This window comes from Marmota marmota, unplaced genomic scaffold (assembly GCF_001458135.2).
Source record: "Marmota marmota marmota unplaced genomic scaffold, marMar, whole genome shotgun sequence".
NCBI classification, from domain to species: Eukaryota; Metazoa; Chordata; class Mammalia; order Rodentia; family Sciuridae; genus Marmota; species Marmota marmota.
The window spans coordinates 5,143,924-5,165,505 of NW_025999932.1; the positions used below are offsets into that span (position 1 = coordinate 5,143,924).

Sequence of the window (21,582 nt, forward strand, 5' to 3'; positions counted from 1 at the left end):
CCCCGCGGGCTCAGTTCCGGGAGCCGGAGTTCGGCTGCTTAGTGCTTGTTGTATGCTCTGATAGGAGCAGGGTTCATGAAGCAGCCTCCGCGGGGCGGTTCCGGGAGCCGGAACTCGGGCGCCCCGCACTCGGCGTTCGCTCCGATAGGCTCAGGTTCTTAGAAGCACCCAGGCGCAGAACCCTAGCAATCTGTTTGCAAGCCACAGGCGAATTGTAGCCTGGAATTACCTGATCTATGGCTGAATGAGCTGCGGTCAGTCGAAAACAGGGGACGTGACGTCAGTTTACCAAGATGGTGGCTGCTGGCCTCCTCTGTGGACTGACCGGTGTGTAGAACCGAGAAGGACCGCTTCCTTCCCCCGTCTGGAACCCAGAATTCAGCCCTGAGTACGGTGCTTGCGCGGCTGGCAGAAACTGCAGCGCTGTAACCCTGCGTCTCTATCCCAGCGCACACTGCAGACTTTCGCCGCGGGGCGATTTGCTGAATAAGCAGTTACCCTCCGTGCGACAAACCTCTCGCGTTTGAGTCCCCGTAGCCGATCCTCGTGCGATGGAAATCCTTCCTCCAGGTTCCGGAGCACCCCACTATTGCTGGAAATTCCTAACAAGATATCCTTTAGCCGTCCTGACTTGTCATACTCCCACACAGTGAAGCAGCACACGGGGGTAATGCACTCCCCTCGCCGCCATCTTCCCCGTCCTGTCTATGAGATTTTTAATGGGCTTAAAAGTTGGATACATGATATTTGTGCAAATACTATGCACATATCAATCATAATTCCCACTAAATATATATATAATCTTTAAAAACCTTAAAAAAATAAAAGAGACTAAGTGATGTCCTACCAAAATTAGACCTCCCAGTGACAAGATGGATGATTTCAAACCCAGCCTTATTCCCATGTGAAATAGTATTATGTATTTATGACTGCATCTATCTGGTTTCACAGTTCATTAACAAGACAGTCCAAGAAGAGATTGCACTCTTATTGCTTATTGCACTTATTATCTAGACCACTGCAGTAGACACACACATCCCACCAAAAATAGCCCCCAGTTTGGATACTTTCAAAATTGGTCATCCATCTAACACGCTGATAAATGTCTCTGCACATCACTGGGTCAATTTACATTGTCTAGAGTCAGGGAGAGCAGGGAGCACACAGTAGTCACATGGGACGGCGCTGTCGGCTCAGCATGGGAGAGGCTGGGGAGCACAGACCTGGCAATGACCCCGGGCACAGTCAGAGGACACAGAGAGCCCAGAAAGGCCTGACATCTTGAGTTTACTTCTGGCCAGTAATGGCTGGGAAAATAAAAGTTGATAAGGATCTAGTCTAGAGCCTAACAGAGAGATGAATTTCGCTTCTGTTGGAATACGTGAAGGTTTGTTGTTTTGTTTTGTTTTTTTATGGGAAGGGATGCCTGGGACATGAACTTACCACAGAAGGGTGAGCACATGTTAATCATGTCGTCTGCCTTGGCTTGGGCAGGCTGTTCTGGGTCGCTGGGAATCCCTGGGAAGGTTAAAGGAAGTGGCCTCGTGGGCGTAGCTTCAAAGGCTGGGGTGGACAGTGAGCAGCATTTCTTTTCCCATCAGTGTCTAAATTTGTCTCTATTGTTTCTTTTTTTTTTTTTTTCTCCCTTGCACTAAAATGGGACTTGGGCCCAGTGAGGGACAACAATATCTTGACAGAGAACTCTGTGCATTGAAGACAGGGTCATCTACATTGTCTGAGCTCCATGTGCAACAGAGATTACACTCAGAGAAAACAAAAGAACTACGCAACAGAAAGGTCTACGGCCAGTAAACAAGAGAAACGTGACCTGCAGGACCAGGCAGCTTCCTGCAGCACTGGAGTCAGTGACAAATAATTGTTCTATTCCCACCCCACCCCCATCACTGTCCCATCCCCATGATCAAGAGAAGCCAGAGAGCTAGGTTTTCCTGAGGCTCGGGTGATCCTGGGAGCAGGTTAAAGACTGAAAGAAGCTGTGCAAACAGAAATTCAGTCAACACCACCTCATTGCACCAAAGGCTACCCCAGTGTCCTGCAAGGAGTAACGCAACCCACGGTAGCTCTGTTATGGCCGGGAGATGTCTGACTCCACCTAGAAAACGGTGCAGTCCAGCCTTTTCACATAGATTGGATATTATACTTACTAAAGCACTGTCTCAGGATTCAGTGACCCGTTTCATGCATTTACTGTTGCCGAACACGTCAAATGACTTTTCTTTCATCCAACAGACAGTGCTCTATTCCAGGAGCTTCATTTGGCAGTGGACTTCCATTCTAGTGCCCCATCTCCCTGTGCCTTTGCAAATACGAGCATTTATGACTTGAACAATCCCGTGCCTAAAAATGACAACTGTGCACTGCGGATATATTACAGAGATTTGCAGCAAAAAATGCGTCCTCCATTGAGACGTCTGGAGACAATCAACACTATGTAAAGAATGGAGATACCCACAGCTTTCTAAATTGGGTCAAGCCTCCTGGTATTTTAGGATTGCCATGTATCTGAATAACTATTTATTTATTGGCCTTTAGAGCATTTCGGGATTAAAACGAGGGAGCACAAAACTAAGGGTGACTCAGACAACCCAACCCTCCAATATCTGGCGTCCTGACAGCCACCAGCATTAACCACCCCACCCCCGTCCCGTGTTTGCTGATGCTGTCATTCCTGAAAGCAAGTTATGCACGACAGGCTGCTCCTGAAGAGATGATGGAAATTGACAGAGGCCAGGAAGATGTCCATACTCTTCCCTGAAGATGGATTTCATGAAATTTTTCTGTTGTGTTTGCTACTATCCAATTCCTTTCATTTATCTTGAATAGAATTCATGAACTTAGACAATGAGGTTGACATCCAACATATGTGAGAATCAGAGAAAGGAGGGAACGTCTGACAGGAGGTGGTAATCAGGGAGGAAGCAATTTCTACCAAGACGGGCTTTCTCAGACTGGTATGGAAGCTCATTTCAAAAATCCCATATCAGCCAGGAGTGGTGGCTCACGCCTATGATCTCAGAGACTCAGGAGGCTGAGGTAGGAGGATCACCAATTTGAGGCCAGCAACTCAGGGAGGTCCTAAGCAACTCAGTGAGACCCTGTCACAAAATAAAAAGGAGCTGGGGATGCGGCTCAGTGGTTAAGCACCCTTGAGTTATATCCCCAGTACTAAAAAAAGAAAGAAAGAAAGAAAGAAATGTGTGCAGATGTGCAGACAAGCACAAGATGATGAAGCAAAATGAAGCAGAGGACTTGCTTCAAAATGCAGTGAGGCACCTACCAGAACCATTGATGTTGAAAGCCAGGAGACAATATCAGAAAACAAACTTTACGTGTATTCGGAAATCAGAAATAAGTGGTTTAGGTGGAACTAGGAGTTAGGGAAAAGGCCCCTCACATTTCTGATGGATTTGTTTTTCCGTCTACATCAACTTCATTCCAAGCCTGAGTGAAATACAGACGTACGCAGCAATGAGAAATAGAACACTAAAATTTAAGAGAATATGCATCCATGTTGACCTGATCTTAGGGGAAGAAAAAGACTTAGAGTAAAACCAATGGGAAAAAAATGGTAAAAGAAAAGGAATTGTCCATACTTACCAGACATTATAAATAATTTACACAAAACAACCAACACAACCCCCCTCTAACGAAGACACCAGGCGAGTCTCTGATGGAATCCCACGGGACTGCAGAGGAAATCGTGGCAGTGGGCGAGCGCACAACTGCTCAGGATGACATATTTTTGAAGGACAAGGAGGATTAGCCCAAGCAGTTGGCTTCTGAGTGCATGCCTTAAACTCCACGGCATCCATGTGTAGACTGTAAAGAAATGCAAGTATCTGTAAAGTTTATAAAAAGTAAACAGGAAACTCTAACAAGATAGCAGGTTAGTATGTGCAGAGTCTGGTTCTGTGGTCTTCGCCTCTGACTACTTACCAGAGTCACCTGAGGAGCTGAACAGTGCCGGTGTGGGCACCCCAACCCAGAGCAATCAAAGCCGAGTCACAGTGGGGAGGGTCTGTTATCAGCAGGCTTGTTAAAATCACCCGGGTGACTCTTCTGTGTAGCCAAGCATGCAAATAACTGAGACAGGTCAAGGGAAATACACGCCATCACTTTAATTAAAAAATAAAAGAATAACAGGCATCAGTAAACCATTCATGGAAATTTTCAGATGGATAATGACAAATAATTACACCTGTAAACAGAAACCGTTTCAAAGGACTGCACAGTATGTAGTTCTTATCAAGTTAACAAAAAGGTTTTTTCTAATTTTTTTTTTATAATGATGAAATGCCCTGGGTTAACTTACTTAAGTAAAAGAAGTGAATTAGGTCTATAATTTGTTATATTTCTCTTATACCTTTTTAATGAATATGTACTAAAATTGATTCTACTTCTCAAAATCTATCTTAAGGAAATAGAGATGGGTTCAAAAACTAAGGCACAAGCATGTCTGGAATAGAGAAATTCTTGGCATTAAGCATTATTAATGCCGAACACCAGGAGAGCAGACCGATGGTTCTCCATACCCTGCCCAGTGGGTATCATGCTGGGCAGACATCCCAGCCGTCCTCATGAGTGGGAAGAAAAAATACACCATGAGCAATGGTAAAACCACACACTGTGCTCCAGCTCTGTCAAACCACGATTAAAAGATTGGGAGGAAATAAGCACAACATGAGGATAGCCATCCCAAGGTGAACTTTTTTCTCATGACCTCTGTAAATCAGTGAACTTGGAAGTGAGCACCCAGACCCACTGCATGACTACTACAGAGGTCACTGCAGCCCTGACTGTATCATCCTGCTGAGTGTCCCAGAGGTGCCACCTAGTTCTGAAATGTATAGAATGATCTCATACCCACAGTGCAGGTGAACAGGTGGGATTTACCGGGCTGGAGACTCTGCCTGCTGAGCTTTGGGCTTATCAGCCTCTTGCGTCTTTATTGGGGTCATGTTGGTACTGAAGGATAACTAACCCCAGGCAGGCATGTTCAAAAGTCCACAAGTAGAATCCACAAGATTGAATCACATCTTCAAACACCTTTTAGAATATTGACGCAAGTTACAAATGTAAAACAATTAGCATATGTGAATTAGCACTGTGTTCTCTACTGCTTACTAACTCCCCTTGTCTGTGAAAATGTACACTTGCAAATAGGGAGGTTCCACTGTGCACCAGGTCTCTGCAAGCATGTCGCCCTGGGCAAGACCTTGGTGAGCGTGCAGATCTGCAGCAGGGCAGGACCTCTGCACGTTGAGTCTCCAAGGGTTCCTTTCCCACTTTGAAGTCTGCAACTCCCAGTCAAGCCCAAACACAAACAAGAAAAGGAAAAGGGAGTTTTTCTGAGCTGAAGAGACATAAAGAAATAGGATGGATATATACGCTATATGCATTTACAGTGTAAAGCGCACAACTATATAAATAAAAATGCATCTACTCGTATTTTTTGCTGAAACTTATCATTTAAAGAATCTTTCCTCCCGAAGCTGCCATTTCCTGCCTGAGCCTGTTCAGCCAGTAATAACAGCCAATCAAGATTAACCAGAGGTCGCTGAACACAATTCTGTAGATGGGATCTAGATAAAATGACTCTCACGGTGGGAACAAAATCCTCCCTCTTCAACAGGAAGCCAGAGCAAAGGAAGCACAGCGCACAAGTCAGACCAAACCTCTGTGTTCTTTGTTTCTTCCCACGTTGGAAGCGTCACAAGAAGAGGCAGCCCACCGTCGTCAGAATGAGGAGCCTGGAGAGCAGGGTGCTGCCCCGGAGATCTTGTCACTTACAGGAACACTTCCGTGGGCGGGTTGCTTTTTTGGGACCTGCACTCCTTTGTACAGATGACTGTGAAGACGACGAAGGCTCTCCCTACCCCCCCACCCCCCGCACTTCACCCCTTTCCTAAGAGGCTGAGAAGGAACAAGGAGGCGTGTGGGAAGGTCTTGGTGGGCAGCTGATGTGAGGCCCTGGCCACACAGCATGGTCATGAGGTAGGCCAGGCAAAGCGGCCATTCCCTCTGATAGGCCGTTGCTCTTGGTGTTTCAGTAACTTCACAGACAGCAGGGCAACCTCTACTGAGAATGGTGGCCTTGGAGTGTTTGGTCACTGGGAAGTTCACATCATGCCACCCAGCTGTGGAATGCGGAGAACCACAGTAGTGGAAATACCTACAGGCAGCAAGGAAGCTGGCTCTCTGGTTACAGATGTTGTGCATTTGGCTTGTAAGTGGTTTCTCAAGTAAAAAATCCAACCACACAAGTCAGCTGAGCTCCACTGTTAGAGCGAGTCAGGTGACTACCCCTGGCTGAGTTAAATCCCTGCTCCTGTGGTCACCTGCCATGCCGTCTTCTCCAAGCTCAGAACTGAGGTCTGTGCTTGGGAAAATACTAGAGAAACCAAACTCACACCCCTTCCTCCGGGGGCCTGCACTGAGCTGGAAGGTCAGGAGCACCAACAGTGGCACACAGAGACAGCCCAGCGGCTTCTGCAGCAGCCACCGTCACACCTTCTTCAATCTCAAAGAAGAATGAGCATTGCCCACCCCGCCCCCAAGCAAGCCCAAGGCTGGATGGAACCTGCACTCCACATCTTTGCACCAACTGGGCTTGCCCACCCAGGGGTTTCCTTCTTCCCTCTGTGTCTGGCCTCTCCCTCTGTCCTAGATCTGTGCCCCACTAAGGAATCAGAGTGTGTGGTCCAACTGCTCCCCGTAGGATGACCTCTGCCTTCTTGCTACCTCTCTGCATCCCCTCACAGCACCCAAAAGCACAAGCGGTACCTGCCTGCCTCCGGCCTCTCATCCTGTCTGCAGTCTTTTTTTTTTTTTAAACATTTATTTATTTATGTAGTTTTTTTTTCTTTAGGTGGACACATTATTTTGCTTTTATGTGGTGCTGAGGATCGAACCCAGTGCCTCATGCATGCTAGGCGAGCACGCTACCACTGAGCCACAACCCCAGCCCCTGTCTGCAGTCTTAAGTAATGTATCTTCTGCCCTTGCCAATGCAATAATCAGCTTCTACAAAGCAAGTTTGCTGGCTGCCAAACTGAATGGACTCCACTGAGTTGGCACCAGCACTGGGCTTAGCATATGCGATGTCTTACCTCCTTAGTTTGGATGCTCATCATCTCTAGCCTCAAGATTACAATAAGTACCTAAGTGGTTCCCTTGGTTTCCAATTATGCACTCCTGTCATCCATTCTCCAGGCTTCTGCCCGATGACCCGACAGCACTCTTTTTCCCAAACACCAGACCAACAGTTGAAATTTTTCAGTGGTTCCCTGCTGTCCAAAAGATAAAGTAAAATATTTTTGGTGTGCACTCATTCAGTAACTGTGCACCCTACACTAGGGACTGTGTCAGCATTGGGACACCAAATACCACAGACAGGACCTCATCCCATGAAGCTCCCTGTCCAGAGTGGAGACAATGAGAAAGCAAAGTGATGAGCTATGGTTTCAAACAGCAATGAAGGTTGTCAAGGAAACAAAGGCTCTTGTAGAAATCAGAAGGATGGGACATGTTTTTGATGAGGTGCAGAAATTTCTCTCTGACAGGTGGTGTTAAAGCAAGATCTGACTGACGAGAAGTAGAGATCCAGGCAGAGCACAGGGGATGCATGGTCCAAGTACCTCTTGATCCCCAAAGGAGGACAGTGCTTGGCACTCTGGGGAAAGGCTAGAAGATCACGATGGCTGGTTAGCAGAGGGGAGAGAGGCAATAGAGAAGGTCATTGACGTGGGCAGTGGAAAACCAAGTCTGGTCGTACAAGTCAGATCAAGGAACTCGGGTCTTATTACAAACACAATGGAAAACTTTTGAAGAATTATAAGCGGGGGAGAGAGACAGTCTAATTTTGTAATTAAAACGGTCTTCTCTCTGCATACTGACAAGTAGAATGTGGAGCAGAAAAGAAGTTAGCTAAAAACCACAATAGTTCAGACAAATGGCAGTGGCCACTTGTGCAGGTAGCAGTGACCATGAAGGGAAGTGGACAGACCTGAGGTCAGGGGACAGGCTTGATGAACAAGGGGAGGGGAAGAAGGAGTGAGGTAGGACTCACTGGGCGTCTAGTGAGTGCAGACGCCATGACTGGGTGGGCAAGAGGGAGAGGAACACATCTGGGGAGATTAGGAATTCAGCTTCAGCTATTTCAGCTCTCAGATGTCCAGTTTGAGACATACCATAGGTAATGAGAAACACGAGTCTGAGAAAAGACCTGGCTGAGGTAAGTCATGTACCTGTGAATGGTATTCACCACCACAGGGAAGGATGGGCTCCTCTAGCAGGAGAGTGAGAAAGTGTGCAGAGCAGAGCATCCCAGCATCTGAGGTGCCACAGCGGAAGACAGAGGTGAAGGCACGGATCAGAAAACAGGAGAGGGCAGAGCGAGAGAAGCCTACTCAAAGGAGGAGTAATCAGATGTGTCAGAGGAGTTGACAATAGTGCTCTTGATGAAAGGAGGAGTTCAAGACGTGCAGCAAAGTGGGAAAGAGCAGGAGGGCTGACATGGGGGAAAAAAATCTCACCAAGAAATTAGTAAATTAATTTTTAAAGTTATAATAGGAAAATGCTAGCCAAAGTGTAGTACAGATTAGTTATTATTATTATTATTATTATTATTATTATTATTATTATCATTTCACTCTTCACACCATACATTGACTCAATTCTTTAAAAGGAAAATAATTTGGCAGGAGATATACTCACAGAACTTTGACCTGGTAATTGTACTTATGAAAATCTAGCCTAAGAAATTACGCTTACCAACTTGTACACCCCCAAGCTCTTCATTTTGGCATTGTTTGTAGTAATAAAATTGAGAAAAAAAATCAAATAACTGCAAATAGTGAAATGCTTAAGTAAATTATAGTGTACTCATTTTAAGAAAAATTATGCAGACTGGAAAGTAAAATAATGTGTGACATAATAGGAAATAATAATGAATACAAATATTTAAAACTCTGATTACAATGTAAAAGTTTGTCCTTAAGAAGAAACTGGAAGAAAACGCACCCAAAAAACAAAGAGCGGATGCCAAAGGGACTTGGAATGTCCGACGCGTGGTCGCTCCTTCTCTTTTCTGCGTTAGCTATAATATGGTTTGCATCATTTTTTAAAGAAAAAATATTTTACTGAAATTTTTGGCAATATTATTCTCTCTTGGGAATATGGTTAAAAATTCTGTCACAAGTGTTTTGAATAAGAAGAAAAATGTTAATATTTATGATGCGTGGTCTTTCTTAAGGAAATGAATGCAAGACCACCTGGGCTTTACTTATAAACATGGATCTTCACGAGCCCCACGCAGGAGTGCCGTCTGTTTGGCTAGCAGCCGGCAGTCGCCTCAGAGACGGTCACTTTACATTTGCTTGCCCTTCTCCAGTCTTGCCTGGTCACCAGCCTTCAGTATGGCTGCACAGTGAACTTCAGGAAACCCCCTCCTCTCCAAAAACCAAGACCAGGAGTTTGGGGATAGGAGAGGTCCCCTGGCCAAACAAACAGTCTCAGGGCAGAGGGACAAGGACCCAGGTGTCAGGTGGCCTCAGGGACAGGTGGGGGTTGTGCAGATCCTGAAGGAACTGGGCGGGCAGAACAGGGGGCCAGGGTTTCCTATCTCCTATTCAAAAGGACGACTCACAAACTTTGTTGGAATTTTTCTGATAGATATTCCTCCATCCAATATCCAAATCAATCCCCAGTTTTAACTTTGGAGAAAACCTTTTACTAATTTTTAATGAATTTAGCGTAATTTATCTTGACAAGAAGTTGAAGATGGGGAATAAATAGGGGGAGAAGCCTAAAAGCAATGCTTTCTGTCTCCCACGTGAATCACTCAGGTGGGAAAGTAGGTGAAGGAAACAGTGAGACCGGGCTCAAGGGACTTGGAGATGGTAGAAAGGGAATCTGTGTCTTCAAATCCCATCTCCGAGTAATGACGGGTATTTTCTATATTCTCATCAAGACAATAACATGCCATTGAAAACACTAGCATATAACTTTTCTCTAAATACAAAACCCTGTGACGTAGTTTTTAAAGCCTGCTTTCTCCAAGGTGAAGGCTGACTGACTCAGTGAACACGGCAACCAAAAAGAAAAAAAAAAAAAGAAAAAGAAAAAGAAAAGCTCCAATTGAAGCTAAAAGTGAAATAAATCACATAGAACTATAATTTGCAAAATTCATTGTATGAAGTAATTAATCAAAGCATGGCTGAGTTTTAAGGGTCGGGACTTTGATCTGACAAGTAGAAGAAATAGAGTGAAGCTGGGGGAGATCACACTGCAGCCTCAGGGCTTAAAATGTTTTTCCATGCTCGTCACAAGTTTAATTACTTCTTTTTTTCCCCCCGCTGACAGTCCCAAATTAAAATAAATGGACCACATCGAGACAAATCTTGGAGGCATGTAGAAGCTTAGAAATATATTGTTCCTGATACAGGAATAGTTTGAAACCCGTGTGGAAGTGTGTTCCTTTGAAGTGGCGAAGCAGGCAGGAGGAGCAGGAGGGGTGACAAAGGGCAGGGAGCAGCCACCATCCCAACCTGCATCTCACCTCACCAGGTAGGGCTGTCTCACCGAGTGGGGGTTTGGGAAGAGACCCAGCGGGGAAAGCAGAACAGACACACACCCTGTGGCCGCACAGTGTATCAAGCCGCTTCCTTCCTAAGTGCAGGTAAATTGTTTTATATTTAGCAACAACATCGACTATATCACAAATGAATGAGGGTCGGAAGCTGGGTCAGAGGCTGGCTGGCCACACTCTCACCATCATCCTGATCAAGCCGACTCTGCAGAACAGGGAACAAGAAAAGATCTGAAGGCTTCAGGCCAGGCCGCGCAGTTCCAGGCAGAGGGCACTAGCAGCTCGGTGTCCCCAGGTCCCCTGGAAGGCTTCCTGCAGGCCTTCCCAGCACTCTGGACCTCTCAGTCAGCATTTCCACTGTCCCAGCACCCAGCACAGAGATTCTCGTGTCACCGACTTTCTTGTTTTTAAATTCCCTGTTTCCTTGTATTTTCCCAAGACTCCCTGTACCTCCTGAGCCTGCCAGAGGCGATGGTAAACAGGAAGAGCTGTGGCCTCGGGTCCCTGGGCTATGCCGCCTGTTTGGGCTGGGGAAGCAGAGATAAGAGGGCGACTCACACGGTCAGGTATCTGTGGCACTTTGGCCAAATGCAACCAACTCCTGGACAAGGGTCAGCAAGCGTTCAAACACGTTTCATGAACATGGTTCTTCCTGGCCAGGCCACCTGCATGGGAAGACCTGAAGGGTTCGAGCACCTCGTGGTCTTCCCATGGTCTTGCCCCTCCTTGCCCTCTTGCCTGGTGTCTGGGAAGACAGGCCCCTCTTCCTAGGGTCACCTGGTCTGCTGCCCTCCTGACTCCGTCCCTTCTGCTTCTTCGGGACCTCAGTCAACTAAGCACCATTTCCTCTGCCCCTTCAGGCCCCTTTGAGCATCCCTGTGACAAGGTAAGTCACAAAGCCATTTCTTCCTCTGTACTCATGCTGTGCTCCGTGCCCCTGCCCCACAGTCGCCTTTCTGGGGCAACATGGTCCCTGCCCATCTGCATCATCACCACCTTCTCGGTTCCTTCAGCTTCAGTGTTTTGCTGAACCCGTGCCAGGTACACTTCCAATAAAGTCAGTCAGTCACAATAAAAGAAGAGAGGAAAGGAAGGAGGCCTGGACTGAAATCATCTCCTTGCCCAGCCAATGCCTCCTTCCCAGCCCACCTTCTGGAAGTAGGGTCCTTCTCCCTGGTCGGCTTCCTCGTCTTCCATTTGGCCTTCAGTCCACTACATCTGCCTTGCACCCTGATTTCTCTCCTGACGTCATTTTCAAAAGATGCATGTCCTGCTTTGGGTCCACTGCTGTAGGCCAGCACCAACTCCTCCTCAAGGTGTCCAGGACCCAGCCCTACAACACTGCTGCCTTCTGGCCACCACTCTGACCTCCTGGGTCCGCTGTGCAGCAGCCCTCCCGCCAACCCCCCAGATGTTGGAAGGTTGTGAGTTTCCATCCTGAAGTCTCTCTCTGCTCACTCCATCCAATCTCAGGGACTGGTCTCACTTACTCCAAGAGCTTCAATAATTCTATAGCTGCCAACAACTGAGGACTAGCCAATCTAACTCTCCAACCAAGGAGCTCCCAAACTTCACAGTGACAGAGCCAAACGTCCTGGGGGCATCTCTACTTGGAGCACTTACAGTTCCACACTTCCCACGTGAAACTGGTGTGGTCCCAGTGAGCAGTGGCGTGGCTTTCAAACCCCTGTGGCCTTGCCAGAAACAAGGGCAGCACCTTTACTCTGTCATTCCTTTCCCTCTCCTCCCACGCAGCCAACCCCGGGTCACATCTTTTCTCTTCCCTAAGCGTCTCTCCAGGGTTCTGCTTATGCTCAACACCTTCTCCCTCCAGAACCCTAAATGTCCCTCCTGCTTTTCTGGTCTCTCCCCTGGACACTGCATTCCTTTTTCTAGAATTATCTTTCTGAAAACACAAACACGACTTGGCCCTCTGATGCGTCACATCCCTCAATTGCTCCTCATTTTCCCAATGTACAGTCTGAAATTCTTCCGAGGAGCTTACTTGGCCCTGTGTTATCTGATGCCTGTTCTCCCCTGTGTCCTCTGGTCCTACTGTGTCCTCTGGTCCCAGCATGGCTCCTCACACTGCCTTCTTTTGGTTTCTGGAGCACATTGCTCTTTGTACCTCCACTCAATGTTCCATCTGCCTCAGACACCACATCTCTGACCCCGCAACACTGCAGGCCCAATGCAGCCTAGCCGCCCCTCCTTCAGCTCCCACTGGCTCCCCTGATATCCCACCTCTAAGTTCGGGAGAGCCACCTGCATAAATTAAGGAAATTGTAATCAAGGTCTCCTGCCCATAAACTGCAAATTCAAGGAAGATTCTAATGCTCGTCATGTGGAACATGGGGCCCTGTTTCCCCCATATTTCAATCTTGCTTCATTCTGGTATGAATTTCTGGTGTGAGTTTTGTTTGGCAGTAATAATGACAACCTAAATCTTTACACTCCAGATAGCAATCATATGAGTATCTCTGAGGCCTCAAAAGTGATGGCAAATGTACTATGGACACGGTCTGGGGTCAGCCCTCGTCCTCCCAGCCTCCAGACATGTTCAGGGCGAGGACCCGTCCGGTGATTTCTTGCAGTTTACAATGAACCAGGCGACAAGCATGATTTGAGAAACACGCCACTAAACAAGATTTGTTTCATGTTTACGGAATCTGGTGGAGGGGCCCATAAAAAGCCGTGACCATACACAGGGAAGATAGTCATGTGCAGCAGATGCAGGATGGCGGAGAGGACCTTGGGAAGGGCACCCAACCAACTCTGTGGGTGAAGATGAGGGTGGAGAGGGAAGTTGGAGCCACACCCAGGGGGCATTCATGCTTGGTGTGGGGTTCGGTCTTTGTAAAGGAGAACCCAGGAGGCATTTGGGATAGAAGATGACTAGAATCAAGAAAGAGGTAACAGGTTGTGCATTTAGGTAATGGCAGCGAGGTGAGGGCCGGAGAGAGTGGGGAGATTAGAAAGGCCCCTGGCAGGGAGACAGCGAGAAAGTTGGCCTCCAGTCTCACCTTACTGCAGAGGTCCTCACTGAGATAAGGAGAGGGCAGAGTGGCAAGTTTCCTGGAGTTCCTGCAATAATACCAGAAATTCTGGCCCCGATTATACAGAAGTCCCAAAGAAACAATAAAGGGATGGGCCTCCTTCACTCTAGACACTCTCTGAGTCCCAATAGTGACAGTGGCATCCATCTTCACCTGCTTATGAGACACGGAGGCCACAACTGCTGGGAAAGACAGTTGTGTGAGTACCAAGGAAGCAAAGGAATTCTACCCTTGGGACTCTAAAAATCGTGGTGGAAATCTTGGTTCAGTGTCAGGTAGGGCTCCGCTCAGCACTGGAGGGTGATTGTTTTTTTAAACTTCCTTTCTAAACAGTTTGATTCAATAATTTCCCAATTCTGCTGGATGGCAGAGAGCTTGATGTGCCCCTCAGATCGTTGTCTTACTTAAATTCTTATTTGTCTCAGGAAAGTTCTCTCCTTATCCACCACCATCGTTTCAGAAACTGAAACTGTGAATTTTGCAATTTTGTTTTGCCGAGTAGCACATTAGTGCAGGAAAGTGGAAAATTCAAACGGCCTTGATGATAAGTAATCAGATTGAACACCACAATGAATACATTTTACTTGAAGTATTTTGAATTATTTCGACAAAGGAAAAAGCCTCAGACTGTCTGAAAATCAAGATAAAACCTTCCTCTGTAAAATGCCCGGAAAACTGCCTGCATTTTAGGAAACAGAAAGATGGCAGTAAAGTCAACACTTTAAGAAGGAGACTCGATGGCAAACTAAAAATAGAATCAAAATGGATCCTAAGAAGGAATTAAATGAAAAGGATCACATAAAGGTAAGGCGTTCTGCATCTTCCTAACCTAGTTGAGTCAATATTTCCCCTTCTCGTCAAAGAAAAGCTACTTAAGAAGAAGTTCTTAGTGGTGGCTTTGCTATTTTCAGTCAGATTGCCAGTAAGGTATAAATGAAAAATGTATTTGTTCAAGCACTATAAATTGGGAGAAGAGTTTGGGGACGGGATTGGTACCCTGACAAGGGAGAATGAATGGGAATCAGAGAGAAAGCACTGGAGCCTACCCACAGGCTATTTGTCATGTCGCTTTATTGTCCCCATATGGAGCTATTAAAATAGAACCGAACGGAAACAATGCACTCAGCCCTAGCTGAGGCTCAAGCTTCAACAGAGCGCTCTGGAGGATGGGGAAAGCTGTGTTCCCGTTGCCCTCCACCCACTTCTCACTGTCGGGGTGGAGGAGTTCTGGACAGAACCAGGAAACTTGATGAGAGCCGACACTTACTCTGGAAGTCTTTGGTGAGCTCACTTAGCTTGGTGGAGCTGCTTCCCCCTGGTTTCCCCATTGTGCCCACGCATAAAGGAAAGACCTCAAGAGGCACAGAAACCACGGGAAAGATGCTTTATTGTCTCCCATACTTTGGAACTAAGTTTTGTAGCACATTTGATATAAAGGCAGTTTATCTGCATGTGTGTGTGTGTGTGTGTGTTTGCTTGCAAGTGCTAGGACCTGCAAGAATGACACAGAATGTCTTCTCAATGTTAAAATGACTGGTGACTTTTTTCAGCATACATAAAGCTCCATTGGTGAAGGACAGTAAGTCCACCTTCCCAACGCTGTAGCTGTGAATAAATAATTCACGACTATGTGATTTTAAAATCTTCTCTATAATATCAAAATGAATCATTAAAAGGGAACGTCTCTTGCAATTAGCAGACTGACCTAACAACCACAGATAACCAATCTGATTTTTCTCTCTGCCTTAACTAAATTGATCTACTGTCTTCTATCTACAGGAAGACACCTAAACCAGCCTTGGGGTTATGACTGCCTCTACAAACCATCCTTCTTTGTCCTGTATGGGAAGTTCAGAGACTCTTCCAGAACAAATCAATACCCATATCTAACACACATTTCAAAACATGTTCCCTCCTAATTTATTTGATGATTTTTTTTTTCTTTTCTCAGAAGCATGCTTCTCTCTCTTTCCACATCTATTTCAAAAAGCAAAGTATCTTTCAGAAGCCTGGGAACTTATTAATTCTCAGTGCATAGTTAGAAACTTCACATTATAGTTAAAATAACTATAGGAGTAAAGTCAATGCATTTTAGAAAGTCAGTTAAAAGGAGATCGTCCACTTTAACTACTAATAAAAATAAATCCTTCTAGAAAAGGCTGCATCTGGATCTAGGATTCTTGGGACAGGTAAGGAAGGGTCCACACAGAGTGAGATTTCAGGCATTAAGCTCCCCCATTAGACATCCCCCAGGGCAGGCCTCTGGAGTGGTGTTCTCCAGTGTTTAAAGTGGCTAAGCATCTCCAAAAGGCTTCAAAACACTGATTCTCTGCAGCACAGGTGAGCTGCTCCCTTGGTGTGTCTGCAGTGAAGTCTGAGATGCTGCCTTTCTCGGTCTGCAGATGAAGCTGGCACCTCTGCCTTGAGGATGAAGACCTGACCAACAAAGGGACCATCTCCAGGACCTGCAAGAGGCCTGCAGTGCCCCTTGGGGCTGTCGGGGCTGGGGATCCTGCCCGGAGTCACCCTCCTGAGTCGGGTGGCATCTGGAGGGAGGAGCTTGATCTTCTCCCTGACTCCCTGGTCACCAAAGGAGGGTTCCCCCAGATCCAGCTTCCTCTCTACCTCTGTCCTCTCACAGTGGCTGCCTCAAGAAGCCCCATCCCAGTTCCCCTTGAGAAGAGCTGACCCAGGGCTTCCAGAGTTGACCTGCTCTTGAATTCCAGTTCCATCTGCTACTAGTTTTATGAGCTCCAGCAAGCCAGGTAATCGCTACACAGCTCAGTTTCCTTAGGTAGAAACATGATGGTGTTAATAAGAAATAACATACCTATGCAAGGTCATTGTCAAGATCAGTGAGATAAAGCCAAACCCTCCAGAGCTTTCTGAGACTGTTATTACAAATTCCTGGGAACATTGTAATAAGGGATACAAGATTCTGGGGGCAGGGGGACAAAGAAAGAGATGACATGCATAGTTACATTCAAGGAGAGTGAATTAAAACTAAATAAAATGACTCAATAAATGAGAAAGTACCATATCTAGCTATCTGAGTGCTTCTGAGCAGAGAGATGGAAATCGGGGAAGGAGGGAGGAGGGGTGTGGCTGATGGCAAGCTTGCCCGAAGTCTTCTTCTTTAGTCCTTGGTGTCGCAGGACAAAGAGCTGTGTGCTGTGGCTCTGGTCGCCAGTTTGAGGTTCCATCACATGTTGGTGGTTGGCCCAGATTCTTGTACATCCCTTTCTATATAATGAGAACTTCACATACAGAAGTTTGTTTTCAGGGAGTTTATTTTTAAAGAGTTCTTAAAATTATTAAAATGGTCTTCTTTTAAAACCATGTGCTCGTTCTGACAGGGTGTATGCCGTATAAGATAAACACATTTATTATTTTAATGACAATATCCATTCTGCCATCAAACACAGACCATAGAAGGAGAAGTCAAGGAGGCCACTTTTGCTTCCCTCGATATCTCCTCTCCTTCTATGCATTTTGCTCAGATGATTCATTTATAATCTGGTTATTACAACATTTATCTCAGAGTGAGATTAGGAGCCTTAGCCAATATTTTTTAGAATATGCACAAAGTCCCTACTGTAAGATTTAGCAGGAATGAAAATGACATTAATATATTACAAATAATCAAAATACAGTTGCAAAAGAGAGAATTGAATTCCAAATGTTTCCATTACTCTTCCAAAAAAAATTTTTTTTAAATAAATGAACTCCTGCTAGACATTTTCTTTCTTGAGAGATAATCTTTCCATTAGAATAGTAATTTGCAAAGTGAAATCTTGGTATGTTCTCAGGTTAGCTTGTTTTTCTTCTTTTAAAATAGATAAAAGTTCTGTGAACAGGTTATTTAAGGGGCCGTTTTCATTTGCAGAACACGCGAGGCTGGAGCAACACAGAAGGGGATTCGTGCAGATCACATGTGTTCGGTTTTGCCAAAAGAACAGACCCCCTGAGACTTCTATCACAAGTCTGGCTCTGGGATCAGTTTAACAACCCGCTTTGAATGCATATGAGTCCTGACTGCTAAATTTGCAAATGCTTCCACATAAAGGTTATGCACCTACTGTAAATGTGGCATCTATTCAGAAGATAGCCATATTGGTTGCTAGGAGATGGAGGGATCCTCTCAGAGAAAAATCAATCCTGACAAAAAAAAATTTTTTTTTACATAAAGACCTTTTAAATATAAATACCTTTGACAGCAGCTATTATTATTCACTGAGTTCCTTCACATCCGAATAAATGGCAGAAAAATGATGATATTATTCATATGCCATTATACACTAAAGTGTTAAAATAGAAAAGAGTCTTATTCCCTTCTCTCTCTCTTACTGCTTTTTTTCCTTTCTCTCTCTCTCTCTCTCTCTCTCTCTCTCTCTCTCTCTCTCTCTCCTTCTCTGTCTCTCTCTTTCTCTTTGTTATCACTAAGAGAAAGGAGAAAGCTTTTTTTTTTTTTCCTTTCAACTGAATTTCTCTGCTTTCCTCTTAGATTCCCAGGATAGCAGAAATCTCTCAGAACCTGAGACCAAGGATTTGGATGATTGCGTTTTCCTTTCAGTCCCCAGTGTCTATTTTTAAAGGATGGTCAAAATGGAGTCGAGGGAAGCCCAGGGAGACTGTTAAGAGCCCAACCCACTTCCCCCCGAATGGGTGGTTCAGGGAGAGCAGGTGGGAGCTCGATCCTTGAAAGCAACAATCCGTCCAATTTCATTCCAATAATGTTTGCAATTTTCTCCCCACTGGGTTGACTGGAGGCACAGCTGCCCTGTATGTAGGTCCATGTGCTGGGCTTTGGCTGAAAATGACCTTAACAAATAAAACGTGAAACAAGTCATATACTTGCTGCGTATCAATTGTGTAGAGGATAAATGAAGCAGCGCTCTTTCCTAATTTAGTGTGCCCTGCCTGTCCATGGAGGACTTGAGAACCTCACAGCTGTGGCCACAATGTGGGGGCCCGAGACATGTAGCCCCAAAGCTCACAATAAGGGATCACCGTAGAAACACATTCATTACCATGAGAAGAGCCACCCCAAACTACAAGTGTATTATTTTTGTTGTTATTGTGAATACTGTACCAAGTTTTTCAAGAAATTTTTTATACAGTGCCTTAGAATCAGACTGAGGCATGTTTCCTTATCCAAATATTGACAAGAATCCCCCCATTTACTGAGCATTGTCCTGTGAAAGGCTCAGCATGGTAATGTCCCTTCGTCCCCATTCACACGTTTGTTCTGACTCTTGGCACCAGGAAGCTCTCATTGTTCCCTGAGATGCTTACTGGCCCAATGACATTTTTTTCCCTTTTAGTGACAGACATGGTATGTTTCCTTCCTTAACGTTCTCATGAGAGTCTCTTGCCCTGCATTCAGCAGACACCAAAAAAGGCAACGTATTTGCAAGTTCTCTTTCTGCTTCTCTCCTGCTTGCCTTTTTGATCAAAGCAACCTTGGCTACAGCCTTTGCTAACTGAATAAAATGGAGGAATGAAAGGGAGAAAACCCCTCAAAGTTCTACAACTCACTCTAAATTCATGGTAGATAGATCTACTACTGAACTGGACCAGAGGCCCTTTGAGAATAAGCCAGGAAGGTTACATCCTGCTTTGTTGTGGGCATCAACGAAGCTACAGGGGCTTGCTTGGATATCTAGTTTTTTGAGCACTGCAGATAACTCTGATTTTTCTTATGCAATACCCCAGTTGCATAATTTGCCAGTCACATAGCATTCCTTCTGCTTGTGATGATTAATGATTTCAGTTTCCAGGGCTGATTATCTTGCACGCTTTTTTTTTTTTTTAAGAGCAGAATTCATTCATTGATTTCTACACTAAAATAAATGGTAAATCCGAATGGAAATAAGTCAACTGCCAGGGTACAAATCCCATCTACAGGGAGCTATGAAAGTATGTGTCCCAGTCCAGAGGAGAGTCGCTGGATGTTCTCTGTTTTGCCTCTTCCACCAAGTCTCAGGATTTTCCTACAGCAGAGAATCTGGCTTTAAACTCTCACATGGAAATGAGACTTTGGGAGACAAAAGACACACAGGAGCATCCTTCATGTCATGGCTTTTATACGGTTTCTTTCTTTCTTTCTTTTTTTTTTTTCTTCCATCAAAAACATTAGCTCCCTTTTTGGAAGCTAGTTTGATTGAGAAAATCTTTGGGTATGAAGGCTTGAACAACTCAGATTCTGGGCAGGTTGACAGAACCAGAGAATTGTTGATGCAGAGGGCAGGGAGCAACTGTGTTCAAGACCCACAGTGGTTCACATGGCCTTGGAGCCAACCCAGAGACATAGCTGTGCCTGAGCTCAGCACCCAGCAGGGCTCTGTGGTCTGGGGAAAGGTGGCCAGTGGCCCAGGGCTACAGGGACAGGTGAGTCTGAAGAGCACCAGAGAAGGATAAAGGAAGACTTGAGTTCATCCAGCATCCAGCATCAACCATGGCCTAGCCCTGCCTTCACCACCACCCCATCTTTATCCATGCCAGTCCCAAACAATGGGCCCTCTCCTCTCTTGAGTGGCAGAGCAGCTTCACCATGTACCAGTGTGCCATGTCTGCAGCACAGTCCAGTCGTCCTCCCCTTTGGCTACATTCTCCTGCAAGCTACACTCCAGGTATGATTTATTCCTGGTTCATTTCCTGTGACTCAGTTACATAGGATACAAAATTATGATAATGGTACTTGTCTCCAGATAATGAATGAGGAGTTCATATTTCTCATAGCAGAGATGTTATACAAATGCACAGTATCATTACAGCTAAAACCCATGACTAAAGAAATTAAATTTCCTGCAATGTTTTATATTGAACAAGAATGTTTGTAATCCTCCATATTTACTGCTAAATGAGGTGGACTACAAGTAAGAGGATATTTAAAAGGAAGGAATGAGCTCAATGGGAGAAATTAACAAATGGGAAAATTGCAGCCCTGCATTTTGTACTTTATAGAGAAAAAGGGCTTGGTAAACATGCAACAGGAAACCCTGTTTGATTTCTACAAGGAAAATTTAACTAGCAACAGACTCATGTAGACTCTTCAAAGAGAAGTTTCTATACTTGTTTACCTTTTGATATGTAGCTGAAAAGAACACTATGCTTCAGTTTAAAAGGAAGTGATATGAAATAGTTTACTCAGTTCTGCAGAGCTAGACACTTAACTGGACATACAGCAAAGGAAAGTTTCATCATAAACACATTGGGAAGAAAAGAGGTATAAAAATGCGGGGGGCGGGGGGGGGGGCTGAAGGTTTGAAACGGCTACACATCACACAATTTCCCAAATTTTGTTCCTTTTATTATTTTACAAACATATAAGAGTCAAATTCAAGCATTTTGACCTCGTGGTTCTGCCAGATTTATTGGCCCCGTCTTCCACTCTTGTTTCCACCCACCCTTTTTTGTCATGAGGTACCAACTCCTGGCCTCCTAAAACCAGAAGAGAGTGCATTTCTGAAAACCCCACACAGTCATAGTGTCCTGCTCACTGACAGGCAGGTGACCCCTCCATGCAGGTAGCAACAGGTGTGACCCATTCTTGGGCTATTAGCCCAAGAAATGCCATCCCAGCCCACCCACTTCATCAGTACCACATCTTCCTATGGGTCCTCCACCTGGGTAGTGCTCAGAACCACGTCCCAGCCAATTTATTTGTCTCCTGACAGATAGACAGAGGGTGGAGGAGTAGAGGGAAGAGATGAGGTAGGGATGGGGCAGTGGGCAGAGTTTGCACAACTCAACCTTATTCCAACACCAGCTCTCTTACCTGCCAGGAGCATCTGTCATCTTTCACGCATGAGAAACAAGTCCCTCAGAGCCTGCTGGCCTCAGCTGTGGTGTGGTCTGTACTTATCTCATCCAGACCTGAGGACGGCGAGGGCTCCCTGAGGGTCCAGACCTGGC

General features: G+C 45.5%; 1 long non-coding RNA gene across 1 annotated transcript; it reads right to left on the bottom strand.

Moving 5' to 3' along the window:
* Window positions 1-2,522: 2,522 nt before the first annotated feature.
* Window positions 2,523-5,887, bottom strand: LOC125616039. Its single transcript, XR_007346651.1, has 2 exons — window positions 3,958-5,887; window positions 2,523-3,840 (listed from the first exon to the last, which is right to left on the bottom strand). It is a non-coding gene; the product is annotated as an uncharacterized LOC125616039 (long non-coding RNA).
* Between the last annotated feature and the right edge of the window lie 15,695 nt (window positions 5,888-21,582).